Here is a 13,273-nt window from a genome sequence, read left to right as displayed (position 1 = left end):
CCCCGTGTACTGTACACAGCGCGCCAGTTTCAAGCGAGAAAAAATACTCTCCACTTTCAATTGAAAAAAACAACAAGAACATTTTCGTGAAAAAAGCGAGCTGAACGGTTGGGAATATTGCCTTTAGATTATGTGGTTAAAATATTGCGACCAACAATTCATGCGTTTAGAAGTAGTTTCGAGGTTGCCAAATTGACAGCCATTTGAGGAACACTTGGGAATACAGGCGATTCCTGCCTTTCCGCTCCTGCCCCTCGCCACAACTATGCTGCCGTGTTACTCTATAGCGTGCGCGACTTTCAAGCGAGAAAACGCACTCCATTTTCATTTACAAAAAACAACAACAAAAAGTACATTTTCGGGAAAATCATTCGGGGCATTCAACAACTCAAACGTTTAGATTTAGTTTGTCCCTAGCGAATTTGACAGCCGTTTCAAGCGCCTTAAGGCTTGAACTCTGAATTTATTTTCTGCATTCCTAAGGGCAAACCGGAATCAATCATCATAGATCTTACTCTTATTTCGGCAACTCCATTATGTTCTGGAATGTCGGGACAAGCTAATTGGAATTCAACTCCAAAACTATCTAATACATCAATTGTCTCATTACTCGTAAATTCTGTACCTCTATCACGTGTGAGGAAACAAAATTTTTCATCATATCCTAAGATGTTTCTAAGTTTTCAATGCATTCTTCAATGCAATTAGCTATTTCATTTTTCTTTCTCATAAAGTAAGTGGCTGCTAGTCTCGACTAATCGTCTATTAGAACTAAAACGAATTTGTACTCTTTGGGATGTGCTGTCGGACTTATGGGACCCATAGTAAGTATCAGCATGCAAGATCTCAAGTGGTCTGCTGGCTCTAGTTCTCGTTTGCTTGAAGGGGCATTTAAAACTTTTAGTCATTAGGCAGATCTCGCATTCTTATATACCTATAGCTTTGTTCATTTTATTTACATTTAACTTTTCGTGTTTTATTTTTGCAAAGTTTGTCAAGTTCTGTTTCAATGCATGTCCAAGTTTTTTGTGCCAAAGCACAGTTTTACCCATAATTTTATTTTTTTAAGTTAAAGTGTTTTCATACTCAATATCCAAATTCGAATTCTCTTCCTGATCGTTATTCAAAACACGGATTTTTCTCCCTAGAAAAATTTTACTGAACTCGCTATTGAAATTTTCAGGTTCCGATTTGCATGTATTCTCAATTTTATCATTGCCGATATTAATTAAATATTTTTTAAGTTTCCTCATTATTTATTTTTGCAGATTCACTTATGGATATTTTCTCATTTTTTTCTAATTGTTTGCTTCTATTATTATAGTTATGATTGACTGTTAAATCTCCTATCCTCGTAAACGATTTTATTTGATTTAGATTTTTCTTTTCCCCTTTGTTAATACGCAGGTTTACAATCTAGAAAGGTGATTTGTAAATTCCTCAGATCAAAATTTTACGCGAAATAGGGTCATAAATATGAATGCCTTTATTGTTAAGAAATATGTTCATTCCTTCATCTACAAACTTTCGCAGGGATAATAATTTTTCAGTTAGTTCATTCGAGTTTAAGACATTTGGCAAGATTAATTCACTTTAAATATCGTTAATAACTTTGATTTCTCTGATGCCTGAAGTATTAAACTGGCTCTTTTTGTTCGCACATTTTGCAGAATTTCTATTTGATTCGTTCAAACTATCGAAAAAAAGTTCAGATTTGCTCATGAATCTTGCAATGACCTCTATCGACTTTCTTTAATTTTCCTGTCTCCTAATTTAAAAGCTTCAGCTTCTTTATTTTCCCTTAAATTTTGAAAAGCTTGAGTTACAGTACCTTCAAAATCCTTTGCAGTAGCTGACAGAGCAGTTTTGCCGTTATTGGCAGTAAACCCTCTGTCGCCACGGCTTCCACCTCTTTGACCGCGACGACGCCCTCAGAATTTTCTAGTTACTCTGTTTGAACCTCTCGATGAATTTTGGAAGTCTCGATTTGGATAGGTTTGATTTTTACTTTGCCTTGATATTCTAACAGGGTGCTCGTTCTCATCTTTTCCCTGATATTGCCTTTTCCTCGGGCAATTTCGAGAGATGTGGTTAGTCTCTCTTTTGCAGCTGTAGCAAAAGATGTTACTCTCCTCAGTACAACGTTTGGTTATGTTCCCACGCCTTCCACATGTGTAGTAGTCCACTGCTTTTCTCGACTCGTTATTGCTTTGGTTTCCCCGATTTCCGAAACCTCTGACTCGTGGTGCTCTACACGGAGAAAATCCTGGAGCACTGAGTGCTTTTACATACACAACTAGTTCGTTTGTAGAAAAAAAATTTTCATACTCCACAGGTTAGTGTATCGACACGAGCGAGTCGTTTATCGAGCGTAACCAGTCATTTATGTTACATCAATCTCAATAGAGCAGTGAGTAGTGCCATCTGCACTACTCATTGCTTCATGATACACGACGGAGTCTTGTAGGACTCGCAATACGCGTTTCCGGTCATTAACGATCGAAGCTGAATGAGAACGAACACAGGAACAGATGTCAACTGATCGCAGATGGAAAAAGATATCGAAATCGTGCGTGGTGGGTATGTAAAGTTTTATAAGCATTCATGTAAAAATCATTAAGAAAACGTTGAGACGTACAAGGTAAGTTTTTTTCTCTGAATATTGTTCATAACTTTTAATTGTATTAATTTTCCAAATTTTTTTTTTACCGCTTTTAGAGCACTTATGCATTTTTCGTAAAGTATCATATTTTTAAACTGAGAAGTCAATGCGAAACATTTTTTTTCATGTATATAACTATCAGGGATGGACTTCGTGTATGATAAATATATACAATCTGTGCCCGTATCAATTTTAAAAAATTGACTTTATTACTTTTGGCACTTGTTCCTTAAATAAGCGCGTATGGTTCAAAAATGCATGCGATTCGCGATCTTGATTCATTTAGTGCGCGTTCGTCCTTATTCGGCTTCAATCGTTAATGATCGGGAATGCATCGCGCGAGTCCCACACGACTCCGTCATGTATCATGAAGCAATGAGTAGTGTAGATCGCACTTCATCGTCTCCATCATTTTCTCCGTGAAGAACTTAGTCTTCCACGTCCTTGTACATATAACGAGGAAATGAGTCTTTCTATATTTATAGTAGTAGACTTAACTTGTAAGATGAAATCCTTAAGATTCAAATATGATATTTCTTTTTCCCCTTGTCTGACCCAACAGTCAGCAATATTTGTCCCGGAAAGCTTCTACTACATCTTAAAAAATATATCTCGTTTATCTTTATTACTCAAGTTTTCGACGTTAGGAATATTCTCGTATGTCTGAAATTTCTCCTCAAACCTATTTAAGAACTCAGCTATTCTTTCCATTCCTGATTTATATTCCATATTGTATATTTCCCTTTTGTCGGAAACAGAATTTGTTCTTGCTTCCATTATTTTATATTCACTTAACTTATTGAATATATCATATGGGTCAGTCATTTTTAAAAATCTGTTGTAATAATAAGTCTTGATTCAATTAATTAAAATATCTGACTTTTTCTTGATCTGTAGTTAATTTTTCTTCCTCAATTAATTTACTCTGCTCTGGATTTTACACATAATCTAATTTTTTAGTTTTCAATTCAGATAGAAAATAATAATGTTCAAGAAGTTTGTATTTAGTACTAGCATTTAGTTTTTCTACCAATTGTTCATGTTCTGTATTTAGTAAAACGAAAGGTCTTTTAGTAACATCAACTTGTATATTTTGTTGGCCCACCACCTTAGGCTTGTTGACTTTCTTTTGCTTGCTCTATTGTTTATCTTCTTCGATTTTCGGTAGATTTTTCATCTTTCTTCTTTTCCTCCTTTTCTCTCGATGAAAGATTTGGATCTGATTTACTCGCCTGGTGCGACTCATTTTTCTGAGGTGTTTTTGAATTATCAGTTTGTACAACATTGTCTCCTGTACTCTGTGCCATTCGAGATACTTCATGGACTTGGACTTTTGTGATTTCATTTACTTGTGGACGGAATTCCTTTCTCAAGATTTGCGCTACTCTTCGAGTTATGGTATCCTCCATCCTAACAGTCCACATAGTCATATCCATGAATTATTTTGCCGTCATTAGCTGTGACTCTTCCAGTGTCTCGACAGAACCAGCAGTGTCTGTTTTTTCTGTCAGTTTTTAACTATTTTGCATAGTAATATTGGAAGTTGAGGTTTCCATCATTGGTAGTTGTGGAATTATGAAGATTTTATTCGTCTCTCATTGTGGATAGTACTTGTTGAATAGCTCTACCTGTTCCGATGTGAATCTCTTCTCGAATCTGTTGACAAATAAGTTGAAGATGAAAAAGAATCTTCCCTCTGGACCTCTCAGAATCTCGACCTTTTATATTTTCATAGTCCATTTTTGAAGCTACTGGATGCCATTCATTGCATAAGATCTCTCTCGTGTCTTCATTTCAGAGCCTAGGATGAAACAAAAGGAAATTAGAAGACAATCATAACTGATAAAATTATTCGTGACTCATATTATTACTTATGACTCATATTACTCATGCATGCAATTTTAGGTTATTATTTCAAACCTTATAGAAATAGTAAACCAGTTATTCTGTCGTTTATTTGATTTTTCTCTGCTCAAGGATCCCTAGAATAATGGAATGCTTGTGATTGAATTGTCTTCGCCCATGGAACTACTCCAAATGAATAGAGAACTATTGGGACGGCAAACATGTTCGTTGCAGATACTTTGTTCCTCGCCGACAGTTCGGAAGACCAAATTTGCCGGATGAGACGTTTGTATCTGCTTCGGAGTGTATTCTTTATAGATGTAACACCCTGAATGCGGCTCTGTGGCACCCCCAGGTACGTATAAGTCTCTCCGGCGCAAGGGTGTCGTATATCGCTTCTATCAACGAGCTCAGGATCTTCAGGGATGCCATTAAGTTTTCCTCGCTTCAAATAAACCTTGGCGCATTTGTCTAACCCAAATTTCATTCCAATTTCCTTAGTATATCGTTCGACAATCCCTAGAGCTAGATGTAGTTGCCCTTTGTTTTTAGCATAGATCTTAAGATCGTCCATGTAAAATACATGAGTGACCTTGTACTTTCAATCTGCAGGTTTGCCGCACAAGTACCTGTCGGAATGGCGAAGTGCTGGGGATAGTGACAATAATATAAGGAAAAAAAGGAGTGGGCTCATGGTGTCGCCCTGAAAGACATCTCTCTGAAAGGTGACCTTGTTAGTTGTCACACGATTTTTTCCAGAAAAGATAGTAAATCTGGTTTTCCAAAGCGGCATCAATCTCTCTGCACCTAATGAATTGCGGATGAACCTTTTAGCTTTCCAAAAGACATATGATAAGTCTATGGGAGGTCGAATCGCAAGCTTTCCGATAATCAATCCAGGCTTTTGATAGTTCACGCTGGTGCAGTGCTGCATCTTTGCAGACACATCTATCGATGAGCAGGTTCTCCCGACATCCCGCTACGCCTTTCTTTGAGCCTCGTTGTTCATACATTTCTTAACACACAGGTCCAATTGCTCGTACAATCCTATCATTTAGGATAGCTGGAATATCTTATATAGTGTGTTCAGACAAGTGATTGGCCTGTAATTCTTCGGGTCAGCTAAGTTGCCCATTTTCGGCAGGAGTATTGTGCGCCCTTCCACCAACCACTCCGGAATCGGCTCTTCCGACTTCAAATATGAGGTGAAAATACGGGCCAAATGCTGATGGGTTGAAGAAAACTTCTTCCACCAGAAGGTTTTTATACAATCTTGTCCCGTTGCGGAATAGTTCTTCATCCCTGTTAATACTTTTTCCACCTCCTTGGTAGTGATGGGTGGGCATTCTTTATCAGGTGTTATGAGGGCATCAACACAGCTCCTTGAAGCTATTTATATTTTCCGAGTCTTCCTCCAGTTTATGCTGCACTTCGTAGACTTTTGTCCAAAATACTTCGACCTCCTCTGGTTTGGGTGGGTGGTCGACAATAACTGGAGGGTCTGTGAAGAGTCGAGATGGGTCAGAGAGAAACTGTTGATTTTCTCTGATCCACCTCTCCCTCTGCACTAGACTTCTCTTAGCATCAGGTAATATCCGTATTCTCTCAAAAATATGCCACCTGATAGTCAGCAGCTTTGACTTGTTAAGTGTGTGATAACGGGTCCGGAGTTTGCGCGCAAACTTTCGAACCTTGGCGGTAAATTTCCTACAAGATGTGATGTAGTCAATCACACACTGAATGCGGGACGCGTGCTGTCTTGCCCAGCCTATCTTTATGGCAAGTTGATGCATTCGCCTTTTGGTCTTATGATCAGCCGTTGGTTTTGTTTTACGGTTCGCATCGGCCAAAGCTTTCGCTGCATTATACACACAATAATTGATAGCCCAAAGGTCGGATTCTTCGGAAAAATGTCCACGAAGCTCATCATCCATTTCAGCCAGGTCTTTAGGCTTGAGAGAAACCTTGGTGTTGATGTTTCCAACATTTAAAGATGATAATTAAAATAATTCCTTGTTGGTAACTGGTCAATTTAGAGATCATTTTCGACTGTGCGTCGACAGTCCTCGTCAGAAACAACTACTTTCCATGGCAATAAGTACAAATGTGTGATAAAAATAAAAATTTTGTAAACGCAAATATTTAAAAAGGAATAAAAGTACAGAGGGTTCTTAAAATAAAAATTACGTAAGAACAAAGTTTAATTTGATGTCACAAATTGGAGCAAAAGAAGATGCAAGTGAAGGGACGTGACAAAATAGAATAAAAATACAAAACATAATAATTTAAATAAAAACAGTTATTACCTGGTATTCAAATAAAATGTAAACATTTTTGAAAGTTATATAAACTGATTCGTTTTTGACCTTAATTTCCTAGACTTGCTTCACTACTTAATCATCTTTAAATATATATTACACCCTGGTCAACACCATAGCATCTTATATACCCAGATCTGATTCCAGGCCTTATGTTCCAGGGTACTACAAATATATAGCCTAAAAAACCGGGTGCTCAAAATGCATCAAAATTTCGACTGATAGCCTGTCTTCCAACAATTTATCAATGTGTTACAGCTATTATTGCCGATAAGGTATATTCTCAAGCTGACGGGAATGACATCCGTACAGAAAAACAAAAAGGATGTTGTAAAAACTCGCGAGGCTGTAAAGATCTAGTCACCGTACGCTGTTGCCATGACTCAAGCTCTTTAACGTCAAAGGAACTTGCTCATTTATACATTGAGTAAAAGTAAGCGTTTCTTTCGGTAAAGTATGACTATTTTCTTAAAGTCTTAAAACTTCACGAAATCTGACCATGCATAATTGACTCCCTAATGAGTGAAATGATGATGTGGGGTACAAATATCAAGTATTTTGATCATGGACAACCAAGGATAACTAGATCAATATGCATCAAGCCGGCTATATTTCAGGGACACCTTCAATGCACTATGGTTCAGTTTAGCGTTGAACCCACTGAGGAAAACACTACATAGCATGTCTCATAGGTTCAGAATATAGTACAAGTTTAGATGTATTTAATCGCAAAAAAAGTCTCAAATTTCAAATTCAAGGCTTATAAATCGCTAATATAAGAATTTAAAACAAAATCCATTTGAAACTCTTTATTCATATTAACTATTCCGTCTAACAATCAACATTTTGCCGAGGAAAGCCAACCCACTTCAGGAAAAATATAGCTTTGGCGAACAAAGCGGGACAGGCGAAAAAAATTTTTGATCTTAAACCTGCCCTTACCTAAAAAATGGACAAAAATTTTGTCGACCACTGCCTTAACCTAGACCTTCTAACGGAATAAATGTCATTCTATAGATGAATTCCAATGCCCGTTATATAAAACGAAAAATGCATCTTATATTGGGATGTTACTATCCAGACGGATTATTACATCCAAGCCAAATTACATTTGCAGGCAACTCTTACAACCAAAATCCAGAAGTATAGCGAGCCCAAGGCATAAGGTAAAGACAATATGAAGCAATGTGAAACATGCATCTATTCATCTTATTTTGATTTCGGCTACAGGCAATGCGCACGCAAGATGCACTGATCATCTTGAACATTTAGGAGTCAGCAAGGTACTGGCAGCAGCTCAGAAGGCAGTTTTATTAAACGTCTGGCGCATTGTAAGAAACTTTCTCGACCATCAGGAAGCAAGCGACTAAAAATACGTGGAGTGCCAAATGGTCGTACTAAGAAAGCCAGAGGTGACTGTTGTTACGACCAACGCTTGCGTTCGCTGTTTAAGTATAACAGTGATAAAATACGAATTCCAAACTGCACCATAATCCTAATTTCGTATCTATCTCAGCTAGAATTCTGTGAATTATGCGGTTACGTCAACAGTATCACACAGTGCCGTGAGAACTAGGAGATCAAAAATCCACCAAAAAGTCTTTCTCAAGAATGACAAATTAGCTAAAGCTAATAATGCTCTCGCTTATTTTTTCCCAAAGATTTTAATCTCTGGACTCTGAAATGTGTAGTTTACAAGAATGCGGTTTCCCTGTTTAGCCACAATAGAAGTAACGATACTTCAATACGCCTGACTGAGACTGGAGCGAGTATTGTACAGCTTCAGTTTAAAATTAAAACGTCGAGACGGTATGTTTCATAGGCTTAGTGCGTGATTAGCTATATAACATCAAGTAAAAAAGTCACTCCAAAAGATAGGGCAATTCCTCGAAACTTAAGGAAAGTGAATCACGCTCTGAGCATGTCTAAACTGTTGACCATCAAGACGGCGAGTAAAGTGAATTCAGGAAAATTCCACCTTTTCTACTCATTCTTCCCATCTGTTCAATAAAACGTCATGTTATGTTAAAAATCTCCCTAGTGTAGAAGAGATTCAAGTCTTCTGGGAGCAAATTTATGGAAATACTTATCAAATAAATGAAAACGCTTTATAAAAGAAGTGAGGAAAGTAATTGCTAAAACTAAGAGCTTTTCAGCGCCGGGGCCAGATAAAGTCAACCACTTTTGGTGGAAGAAGTTCACTTCTACGCACCAACTTCCAGCTCGTATATTTACTACTTTCCTAAACAGAGATCAACTTATTCGTCAGTGGTTAGTGGAAAGACGTGTGGCGCTGATCCTCAAGACCGGAGATTTGTCAAGATCAAAGAACTACAGGCCTATATCTTGTTTAAACAGCAGCTACTACTATTAGTTTATTATCGGATAATTGTGGTAGATCCCCCGTTCTTGTTACATGTAAAAATAAAAAATCTTCGTTTTCTTTTAAAAATTGTTTACAACAATCACATTTTTTTAAATTCAATTTCGTTGGTTAGTTATCACAATAAATGTCACTCTAATAATAATTAAAGACATTTTTTTATACGAGGGAACTTCCGATTGTGAGACTTGTTTAGTTAAATTGTTATAAACAATCTATGTTTGTGATTGATCAAGCTTGAAGTATAGCAATGGCTTTAGAAACGTTTATAAATCATTATATATAATATGATAGATGGTAATGTTCATTTCAATTAGTCAATATTAGCTGCTTTTTAGAAATTATTCAAAGAATTTATATAAATACATACACCTTTTAAACCTTTTCTCATCAATAGGCTTAATTCTTTTGCTGAATCAAGTAGAAATGTCTTACCAGGGATTGTTAGTGATTTAAAGAATTTTCATAGTCATTTGTCCATAACAATTATTCATATTATTGGCACTCTGAATTTGTAGTAAGTAAAGGTTTAAAGAGTCGAATTAACACACATGGAAAGGTTCGTTTATTAATTGGTGACGCACTTTTGGATTAGTGGCAGTTTATTTAGTAAATTCATGGAAATTAATGTAGAAACAAAGAAATACTCTTAAGTGAAATCTCGCACTTTTTGTAAGCGTGCTCGTTCAGTTCCTTTCGCTGGTTTCTTTATACTTCCGCCTCTCACGATCAACGCTCTCATTTGAGTACACGTCTCGAGTGTTCGCTGAGGACTGTCGCTCTTCCTGCACCTCTCCGCACGCGCCACGTTCTTCTTAACGTTCTCCAAGCAATTTCAACACTTCGTGAGACTACACATTACAACGAACTTAGCTGAACGCTAACAGTCGTCCATCCTATCGCTTAACTCGGCCTCGAGTTGAAAGGACAAAGAGTTATTTTTCGAAAAATCTTTACAGAATGATTTTTAATGACTAATATTTACTCCGTAGCGTTGAGGTAGTCAGCTATTTCGCTTCGGTCAGCCTGACTCATTATCTACATTATCTATTTCGGGAGCGCTCTCGCTGTCAACAATTTTATTACCTTCTACAAATTATATCCCGTTTTCATTGAAGGTGGGTTCCACAATTTAACTTGTCTTGCGTACGCTGTAGAAGCATGTATGTGACCCTTCTTATCAACTCTCATACCAGCAATGCAATATGTATCGAAAAGATGAACCTGTTCGATTTTTAGTTAGGCAACATTGTGTACAACTTTTGATGTGTTGTCTTATATAACGTTTCATATACGGAAAACAATAATATTCATGTATTTTTGCTACTGTTCTCTCAATTTCTATGTGACTTTGTAAATGGTGGTATCGAATTTCCATACTCTTGCGCAAATCATCAGGAACTACATAGCAAAATTTATTATCAACTGTTTTGAACAGCAAATATTTCTTACATTTCTAGTCTTTAATTTTACTTTCCTCGTTACCAAGTAATTCATTCTCAGGTTTATTGAATAAGTCGCGTTTTCGTTTAAACTTCTTATCAACGAACTGACACATTAAAATTTCGTATTCCGGTTTTACAATAGAAAATATTCCTATCGCTCGTTCTGTTAAATAGCTATCTTTCTCTACATTTTCAGGCGCGCCACTCATGGCATCCACGTGAGGTAATTTTTCTCCTGCTCGGTGCTTAATTTAAAAATTATAATCAGTTAATAAATTATTCCAAAGAATTATATGTGAATTCTTTGTCTTTTGAGTATTGAGATGCAGTAAGGCTCTGCAATCAGATAAAATAAAAAATTTAATATCAATCTATAAGGTCCTCCATTTAAAAGCAGCCCAAACAATAGCAAGTACAGTGAAACCTCGATAATTCGAATTTTCGATAATTCGAACTTTTTTTTGGCCCCGGCTGTAACCTGATGTTTCCCATGTTAATATTTCTCGATAATTCGAAGTTCGATAATGCGAATTTCTCGATAATTCGAAGAAAATCGTGTGCAACTCCGTGATGAAAAACTCTATAATTCGAAGTACAGCTGGCCAAAATTTTCAAGTTTGATTATGATTTTTTGGGCATTATAATATTAACTGGAAAAACATTTTCACACTGCCCGCATTGACTGTACTTCAAGGGAAATTCATAATATGTTCTATGGGACGTATAATAAACGTATAAAATATAAATAAAAGGTTTTACTGTAATTCTAATTTACTAAAATGGTAATTTTGCTCGACTTCGTTCGTTCCGCGGCTGACCGCATATGTCGGATGAAATTCCTTATCATCTGCGCGTTGTAATAACATTTCTGGTAAACCTTTCGAACCCTTTGTATTTAACTCGCTATCTCTTTTTTCAGAATACGCTTGTAAAATTTGATAACAATCAATTTTGTTTCTTAATTTCTCAACAGCTTCAGATTCGCGTTCGCGCCAAGTAAACGCACAATTTTCTTTGAGAAGATCAAATAAGGAACCTGCAATCTCAAAAAATTTATGTAACGCCTCAGAAAACTTTCGAAGCCCAAAATATCGACAAACTTCATGCGTATTTTTAGGCACAGGAACTTCGAGAACCCCCTTACTTTGTGTACACTCGGTCTAATTCCTTCTCCGGAAATTTCAAATGCAAGGTAATCTACTTTAATCATTAGAAATCAACATTTTTTAAAAATTGATTGTTAAACCCGCTTCAGATAAGACTGTAAGAACTAAGGTTAAACGCTTTTTCAATTCTTCCCAAAATTTACTTGGAATTAGGATATCGGCTTAGAAGTAAAATAATATATTCTTATTTGGCTTTGTCCCCAGCTTCCTTTGATAAAGGAACCTGCACATAACTCTGCGCGAAATTGAGAATAAAAACTAAGTTACTGTCGTATATTAAAGCTAAGTGTTCTTCCAGATTTGGTAGTGGATAATGCATTCTCACATTTTGTTTATTTGATTTGCGATAATCGACTACCAATCTAGGTTCGCCATTCTTTGTTCGGACCAGCAAACCTGGACTCGCGTATGGTGAATTCGCATATTCCACTGACATTAATTTATATATTCACGTACAATACTTTTGACAGTTTCGCGCTCAGCGTTACTTTCTTGATTCGGCTTACTCCACACAGGCACACTTTCTCGACGATATCCGTCTCGATGAAGGATGTGCAACAAGATCACTCGTACTGCTAGAAACGGCATTCCGATAAACATTTAGAACGTTGACGAGATCTTCTTTGATTACCTTCGATGGCTCTTCTTCTCATATGACTTCCTGTTCTAAAATCAGTGATTTTCTTCCTACTGATGAAAACTCGAGTAATGGAAGGGGTCAAATTTCACATCGAAGCACTGTATCAATCCTCGCAATAAGCTGATTTTGATCACTCACATTTAAAAATGGGATACACAAATCTTGTTTCTCACCAGAATACACTTGGTCGAAACAAATTGACCGTGGGGGTAACTTGGTTTCACTCTTCGATTTGAAATTTATCATTGCCTGAAGTTTTGGTGGGTAACTCCAAAACAAAAGAATCGTCACGTTTCTCCATTACCTGGTTGTCGTCTTGCTTTCTGGAACCACAAACATTGTCACGTCAGGATCTGATACTCCGTCTCTTGACATCTTCACTTCAATAAAACCACAGGAATCGACTGTATAATAATTTGGGCCGCAACTTTTTAGGATTAAATTTGAATTTTTTATTTAAATGTTGCCCGAATGCAGCTTTCACTCCTTAATGGTACAATCGGAACTACCGGGATCTATTTGTCCAATAAATTCTTTACCGTTCACTAGTGCTGTTTTGAGACATTTCGCGAGCGCCCGATCAGTCTTAATCTGAAAATTGGTCGAACTTCCGACTTTTCCGGTGCATTTTTCACTGAGTAGTGAAGCTTGAGTGTTGCCTTTCGCCCACACTTCTTACAAGAGTCTTCTTTTCGCGGTTCGAGACAATTTGTGGACATATGTCCGTGTCGATGAGAGTTATAAAATTTAGACTCCCACGCATAACGTCAATGTTATGCAAAAAAATTTAATTTTTTTTCAGAAAAAAATGTTT

At 36.8% G+C, this 13,273-nt stretch overlaps 1 protein-coding gene across 1 annotated transcript in view; it reads left to right on the top strand.

Moving 5' to 3' along the window:
- Positions 1-13,273, top strand: part of LOC117170625 (ataxin-7-like protein 1) — a 204,409-nt gene that overhangs the window by 143,398 nt on the left and 47,738 nt on the right. The window lies entirely within an intron of this gene.

This window comes from Belonocnema kinseyi, chromosome 4 (genome assembly GCF_010883055.1).
Source record: "Belonocnema kinseyi isolate 2016_QV_RU_SX_M_011 chromosome 4, B_treatae_v1, whole genome shotgun sequence".
Lineage (NCBI taxonomy): Eukaryota > Metazoa > Arthropoda > Insecta > Hymenoptera > Cynipidae > Belonocnema > Belonocnema kinseyi.
The sequence above is the reverse complement of the archived record's forward strand: the minus strand, read 5'-3'. Positions and strand labels throughout refer to the sequence as shown.